At 34.1% G+C, this 8,268-nt stretch overlaps 1 protein-coding gene across 6 annotated transcripts in view; it reads left to right on the forward strand.

Annotated features, from left to right (window-relative positions):
- LOC110463698 overlaps positions 1 to 8,268 on the forward strand; it is a 40,669-nt gene that overhangs the window by 2,079 nt on the left and 30,322 nt on the right. For 2 of the 6 annotated variants that reach the window (XM_021518498.1, XM_021518503.1), the window contains exon 1: positions 4,042 to 4,170. The exons of the other annotated variants lie outside the window; for them this stretch is intronic. The gene's annotated coding sequence lies outside the window, so the exon portion shown is untranslated. Of the gene's footprint in view, positions 1 to 4,041; positions 4,171 to 8,268 lie in introns of those variants that run through there. 6 annotated transcript variants of the gene reach the window in all.

Below are 8,268 nucleotides of genomic sequence, written 5' to 3' on the forward strand. Positions count from 1 at the left end.
GGGGGGCCAGTGGACTGTGGTCACAAATGCTGTAAGAAAGGGGAGGTAGTTAATAAGTAAGTTACGATGAAGTCAATACAGTGGAAAGAATAAACTTAATTGACACATTTAAAATAAGAAAAAAATAAAAAAATAAAATAAAAAAGGTAATTTTATGATTGAAAAACAAACAAACAAAATTACTGAGTTTGCACCGTTATTGATTTCCTTATCACATGAGAGGATAAGCATTCCCTGGAAAAGTTTATAACCTTTAGGAGCTGTTACTTTATACAAAATTGCACATTCAAATATACCATTCATTGAAAGAAATGGAATTCCTTAGGGATTGATAAACCCTTACATTGTGTGTATGAAAATGGTTTCAATATCCTGTACCTTTGCCACATCTTGAAAATTAAACTGAAAATGTAGTCAGAAACTCAACATTGTTTCCCGTATTTTGTTCTAATTGTTGAACAGACACTCCTTACCTTCCCTGACACTGGAACTGGATAGTAATCCAGAAACACTTGTATCCATTATGAAGTATACACTCAGACAAACTTACCTGGTTCTGATTAGTACTCACTCACACGGGTACATGAAAATTATCTGCAGTGTAGGGTAGGTAAAAAGATTGTCCAGGTAAACATTTTTTCCTCAATTTTTCTGTTTTGTTCGAGTTGGGAAGCATGCAGTAAGCCAGTTATTGCATTCATTTAAAGACGGCCTCCCATGTGTGCAAGATGCATGTGTGTAGTGTATGCGTATGTGTTTTGGGAGGCTGCGATATATTCGTGTTTGTCTCCTTGTGATATCGCGGAACTGATGCCGACTTCATAGTGTTACCTCACTGAAACATACTGCCGAAGACACCAAGCAGGACACCCCAACCGGTCACATTATACGGACAACGGGCGAACCAGTCGTCCTACTCCTAAATTGCTGAGCGTTAAACAGGAGTAGAAACTTCCAGTTTTACAGACTCGGCCAGGGGACGGAACCCAAAGCCTTCCTCACAGGGGCAAACGCTCAACTAAAGGCCAAAAGTGAGGCATTGTCAAGGGAGACATTAGGAAGAAGAAAGTTGTTTAGAAAGAAGAGAAAAATAAGATCCAAAATTTATTCGCCTCTTACGATCATGCAATGGGGGCAGTAGGTACAATTATTACGTTCTACCTGCAGGAACCTGGCCAAAGGCACTCAATTTTTTAAAAACGGGGGGGGGGCCCCCCCCCCCCCCCCATCTCTCTCTCTCTCTCTCCCTGGGGGCAGATGGGCGGGGCCAAATAGGGGAAATAGAGGTTCATCTTTTGTTATCCTTCTTCTACCATAAGGATTAAGGGATTTCATCCGAATTTGGTCTGGAGCATCCTTGGGCGAAGGGCTGGTTTGGTTCAGTATTGTTTAACGTCCTATCAACAGCTATGGTAATTTAAAAACGGCCTCCCCTGTGTGCAAGATGGATGCGTGTAGTGTATGCGTGTGTGTTTTGGGAGACTGCGATATATTCGTGTTTGTCTCCTTGTGATAGCGCGGAACTGATGCCGACTTTATAGTGCTACCTCACTGAAACATACTGCCGGAGACACCCAGCAGGACACCCCACCCGGTCACATTATACTGACAACGGGCGATCCAGTCGTCCCACTCCTAAATTGCTGAGCGTTAAGCAGGAGTATAAACTACCCTTTTTACAGTCTCTGGTATGTCTCGGCCAGGGGACAGAACTAAAAGCCTTCCTCACAGGGCCAAACGCCCAACTAAAGGTAAAAAGTGTGGCTTTGTCAAGGGAGACATTAGGAAGAAGAAAGTTGTTTAGAAAGAAGAGAAAAATAAGAGACAGTAGGTACAGTTCTTACGCTCTACCTGCAGGGATCTGGGCCAAGGGGACTCAATTTTGTACAAACGTTGGGTGTGGCCCCCTGGGTGCAGATGGGTTTGGCCCCAAAGGAGAAAATGAGGTAATCCTTCTTCTACCAAGATTTAGGGATTTCATCCGAATTTTGTCTGGAGCATCATTTGGCCAAGGGGACTCAAACTTGCTAAAATGGTGGGTTTGGACCCCCTGGATGGAGAGGGGCGGGCCCAAATAGGGGAAATAGAGGTGAAACTTTTAAAAGCCTGCTTCTACCGTAAAGATGCGGGTTTTTTTTTATCCTAATTTGGTCTTGAGCATCCTTGGGCAAAAATAACTTGATCTTGTATGAACGGTGGGTGTGGCCCCTTTGGGTGCAGAGGGGCGGGGCTCAAACGGGAAATTGAGGTTTAAATCTTTAAAATCCTTCTTCTTATGTACCATTTGAGGGATTTTATCCAAATTTTGCTTGATGTATCTTTGGGCAAAGGGGTCTTAATTTTGTATAAATGATGGGTGTGGCCCCTTTGGGATGCGGGGCTAAATAGGGGAATTTGATGTTTAATTCTTTAAAGTACTTCTTCTTCTGTACCATTGACGGGATTGCTTGTAATACGAATAATTTCCCATGGTTGCTTTATTATCCAGGTGTTTTCTTTTATCTCAACACCCTTGACTTACAATGGTATACAAATATATGTAACATATACAGATTTAGTGTATAATCATGCGTGATTGTACAGAGGATACAAGTATCGTAGTAATAGAAGTGTACTGCAGTTACATATAATACATGAAGTCACTAATGATATTCGATGTTAAGTTTCCGAACAGATATAAAGCATGGCCTATCATTTGCTGATTCATTTCAGGCTATAACAATTACTGTTCTGATTTATGGACCACAATAAAAGTTGTTTAATTGAATATTTTAATCGTGTTCTTGAAGATGGGGGAAAAAGGCCAGCATCTTCCGTAAAATGGCTGCTGCAGAGTGGCTTCTGATTAGTCGAAATGTATGCATTGTCCAATATCCCTATGTAAAAGTGTGCAGTTTCACTACGAACACCACTGCGATATGCGTTGATATGTTTTTATATGACAAAATGTCCGTGTTAAGTCCGGTCCTGATTGGTCGACATTTAGATATTAACCTATGCTATAGATTTGGTATGTAAATGTATTATGTAGGACTGTCAACGGTAAGCCGGTTAACCGGTTACTCGGGCGAAAGACCACGAACCGGTTACCAAAATATTTAACCGAAGAGTCGGACATTTATTTTCCCCTTTTGGGGGCCCCATGTTTCCCTGGCTTAGACCTACAAACTATCTGCATTTGTATAGATGCGACCAAAATTGGATAATTTTGTAATAAAAGCCATGTTCAGGGATTACATGTTAGTGTTAATTTTGTACTCTGATTTAAATACTTACAAAGGGATGATGCCAACACCATAAATAAATCTGAACAGGTTTTAAGAGAAAGCCAGAATACAAAGTTGTGAAATATCAAGTACCTGAGTTCGAACGCGCCTTGAGGAAAATATAATCTGACGAGTACACACTTGAATGAGCAAGCAGGTGTTAACACGTTTGTCAAGAAAATTTTATTCTATAGAATTATATTGAATCTGTGAAGATTTTTAAGACTTTTGTTGTGTATTTCAAAAGCAAACGAATAAATTATAGATTTATAAACTTCCGTGTGATAAGCAATTGGCGGCCTCGTTTCCAGATGAATTAGTGGCAGTCATTAATAATTCATTTTCATATTATAGCTCTAACGGGTCACCGTAAATGTCTACCAATTTGTCTCCTCACTGAATCTATGTGAAGAAAATTCATATGGTATGATAAAAAATAAGGTTCACTTTATCATAAAGGGGGTATTGGAGTTTGTTTGCATCTGAATTGCAGCTAAAGCATTCCAGTGCTTTAATAATTTAAAACATATTCGCTTGAGTTTAGAGAGCTTGTGTCCTTCACCAAGGTGACAGACATTATGACAGGTATTACATAATATCATGTAAAATGCGGTAACTTTCCGCAACACCTATCACAGTCTCAGTTATTTTTTAACACTGGTTTACTGTCTCTTCTCGGATCCTGGTGTGGTCTTTTTATTTAGTTTCAAGTTACTTTGTATTATTGTGTATGAAATATTTTTAATCGCCTGCCTCGAATTGTCTGTAATGCCATGCTGTGGTATCGTACGTCAGTAGTCCTACATTGTATCGACTATTTGTATGTACCACCTGTGCCAAAAACTCTTAATATTTAACCAGCAGAGACCTTAAACGGTTGCGGAACACTTGACTTCCTTTTAAGGTAACTGTGGTCTTACATGTTAAACGTTTCAAACAACATTATATAACAAAAACACTTGTATATGCTATACAGGCCAGAAATTCATTTATTTATATGGAAAAAGCCTTGAAAATAGTCATAGCATAGAAACAAGTAGTGATAAAATGTCATTTTTATATGTTTTAGAGGTTTAGATCGACTTTCGGTAAAAAGCAATAAATTATATAATAACATATAAATAAATAGATTGATAGATAAATCAATCAATAAGTATTAGGCATGTTGTACATTGAACTACTTAACATTTGAAATCATGTCAGCTCATCTATAACATGTACACTTAGGCAAGTTTTAAGACAAAATTTTACCCTTAATTTCGATTACTCTAGGAATGTGTTGACTTGTAGAAATGAATACTAAAATAAGACATGTCTACCTTTAGTGACATATCTTGTTTTTCATATATTTATATTTATATTGACAAAACGGGAAACTTTATACATGTAACTGGTTTTTATGTATATGCTCAGTAATGAAAATAGTATCATTTTAACTCATAGTAGGTTGTACAATGTATATGGTTCTTAAGTGTACCAGTCCCGACTCAGTGAATATTTGTACGGTTTATTTACATGTATGACTATGTGTTCAGAATATTTTTTGTATAATTGTTGCTCCTTACTTTTATTTTTGTAGTTAAACTTTATTACATAAAGATTCTTTTTCTGATAGGGTCAGACCTTTATGAAAGAGAAATACTGTAGCATTTGTCACTTTGCTGTATTACTAATCCCCCTTGTTTAGTTATGGATTAATACAATATAATGAAAAAAAACCATTTCAATTAATGTAGATTAACTTGATTTCAATGTTCAATATTGATCCAGGTTCCACACAACACTGAACAATGGTATATTTTGTTTTGTTTTTATATTCTTTTATTTTTCTCTCATTATGGAAAATACATCTTTCTCTCTCTTCTTAATTCTTTCTATCTATTTTCATCTTTCTCTTTGACATGTGCTGTATTTCTCTGTCTTTTTTCTAGAGATTTCTTTCCCGACAAAGTATTGGTATTACTACAATCAACAAGTGACCCTGGTAGCAGCCTAAAATGTATGACAATAGAGGACCAATATATATATATAGTATAATAGAATAGTCTTTTAATGTCAGAAAACCTAACAATTACTTCTGTTAATTGCCAGGGCATTGGAGATTTTGAGAAAAAAGGATGTCTTTGCGTACATTAGAGAAAAAAATATAATAAATACTGTCTACAAGATACTCACTTCACATCCTAGCTAGAAAATAGAATAAGACCAGAATAACAACAGAAGTTCCGATTTATGATGTAAATAATTTAGATAATATAAATGAAAATGAAATACAATTTATTATTGATGACCAGTTATTCTTAGAAACTTTACTTATGGAAATAAAGGGGAAAATCATTTCTTATGCATCTTATAAAAAAACCTTTTAAAATACAAAATTCAAAACTTAGAAGAAAGGGAGGGAATTTCAAATAATGATAATATCTACAAATACAAAAAAGAACTAGAGGATATTAGAGATAAAAAATTGAAGGGAAATATGTTCAGATCAAAGGTTAAATGGATAGAAGAAGGGGAAAACCATCAACACATTTTTGTAGTTTAAAAAAAAAGACATGTTACATAAATAAATAAATACCAAGGATAGAAACAGAGATTTTAGAAGAATTCCGAAAATACTACGAAAGACTCTACAAAAATAATGATAAACTCTCCAACTACGCATGGATTGATGATATTTCACTTAATGATGCCCCTATACTTTCATTTGAAGAAAAAATAAATTAGAACGTAGGATTGATTTCAATGAAGCAACACATGTATTAAAGAATATGAAAAATGATAAAAGTCCCGGGTCAGATGGTTTTACTGAAGATTGTTTTTGATTTTTTTCTGGAAAAATTTTTTTTCCTTTTATTATTCGATAAATAAACCGTGGGTTCATGAAACTGGGGAACTTTCTATTTACTCAAAAACAGGGAATCATTATTTGTATACCAAAAGGAGATAAGCCCCGTCAGTTTAAAAAAATGGAGACAGTTTCTCTTTTAAATGTTGTCAATAAAATAGCATCAGAATATATTGCAGAAAGACTTAAATCAGTGGTAGATAAACTTATGCATAGTGATCAAACAGGTTTTATTCCGGGCAGATATATAGCTGACACTACTAGATTTATTTATGATGTAATGGATTATACAGAGGAACAAGACATACCAAGCATGTTACTTTTAATTGACTTCGAAAAGGCTTTTGATTCTGTAGTATGGTCATTATAAATCAAGTTTTAGATTTTTTTAATTTTGGTGAGTCAATTAAGCAGTGGATAAAAACTTTTACAAATAATATTTCTTCTTTAGTAAACCAAGGTGGAAACTTATCTAAACCCATAAAACTAGGAAGAGGTTGTCGACATGGAGACCCGTTATCACCATATATTTTCCCTTCTCTGTGCAGAAATATTAGCAATAAAATTAAGAATAAATAAACATATAAAAGGCATCAAAATTAACACTACAAAATATCTGATATCACAATTTGCTGACGACACTTCTCTTATTCTAGATGGCACTGCAATATCACTTTGATATGCTATAAAAGAGGTTAATTGTTTCTGGGAAATATCGGTACTTAAATTAAACTACACAAAAACACAAGTAATATGGATAGGCTGTAAAAAGTATAGTACAGAACAATTAGTTCAACACATTTTAATCTGTTAGAAATTCACTTTGGTGTTGACCTTACTAAAATAGTTCAATTCAATTTAAAAGAAAAAAATACGAAATTAAAGTAATTAATTAAACAGTGGGATAGACGGTATATAACTCCGATAGGCAGGATTACTGTAATAAAATCTCTACTTTTACCAATACTTACACATTTATTCATAGGATTACCTTCTTCTAACCAAAACATTATGATAAAAATTCAAAAGTTGTTTTATGAATACCTTCGGGGGAGTCCAATAGGTAAAATAAAAGGAGATGTCATTGTTAAACATTATGGAGAAGGTGGCTTGAAAATGATTAAAATAACTTTTTGAAATGGCTCTAAAATCAACATTGAAAAGAAATATTTGTCCGAAGAATTCAACTTGGCTGACCCTACTCTTTAAAATAATTAATACGAATAAACTGTTAACTTTAGGAAATAAATGTATTGATTACATTATCAATAATATACTTCATAACAAATTTTAGATTGATGTTCTTCATGCATGGAATACATTAAGGGGGAAAATTGAGATATCTATATATAATGACTAAATTAAAATAGGCAATATTACTGTGTATTATAAGCGATGGTTTGATAAAGGTGTGTTTTTCATAAATGATCTAATTAAGGAAGATGGCATTTTCTTCAACAAAATCAGTTTTATGACATTTTTAATTTAAATACTAACTTTATTGATTATACTGGTTTCATTTTTGCAATAAGAAAATTAGGCTGAACTTTTGAAAAAAAACTTACACTACCATTGATAACACTATATATTAATATAATTATCAACCATAAAAAAGGTACAAAGGATATGTACAATGTGCTGAACAAAAATAGTGTAGTGCCTACAGGTCAAATAAAGTGGGATAATGTATTTGGAAATATACCAAGTGAGGATTGGAAGAAAATATACAAACTACCTTTTGACACTAATACAAGTTCAAAACTACAATGGCTGTAATTTAGAATTAATCATCACATTTGAGGTACAAACACCATTTTGAAAAAGATTGATTTGGTTCAGTCTGATATGTGTAATTTTTGCTTCATGGAAAAGAAACTATTCAGCATGTACTATGGGAATGTGATCAAGTCCAACATTTTATTCTTGCTTTTTAAATTTGGATCCAAACTACTTTTTCTTTGACTTTTAATATATGTAAAAAAGCATACCTACTCTAATCAGTAAACTGAAAACAGCATACACTGTCGAACGATACATAGCAAAACAATATAACAGGGAAGCTTCTATTATCAAAGATTTCAGTGCCTATCATATAGTTTTTAGGTAATTAGATATATATATATATATATATATATATATATATATATATATATA

The sequence above is a fragment of the Mizuhopecten yessoensis genome, unplaced genomic scaffold (assembly GCF_002113885.1).
Source record: "Mizuhopecten yessoensis strain PY_sf001 unplaced genomic scaffold, ASM211388v2 scaffold10921, whole genome shotgun sequence".
Classification (NCBI taxonomy): Eukaryota; Metazoa; Mollusca; class Bivalvia; order Pectinida; family Pectinidae; genus Mizuhopecten; species Mizuhopecten yessoensis.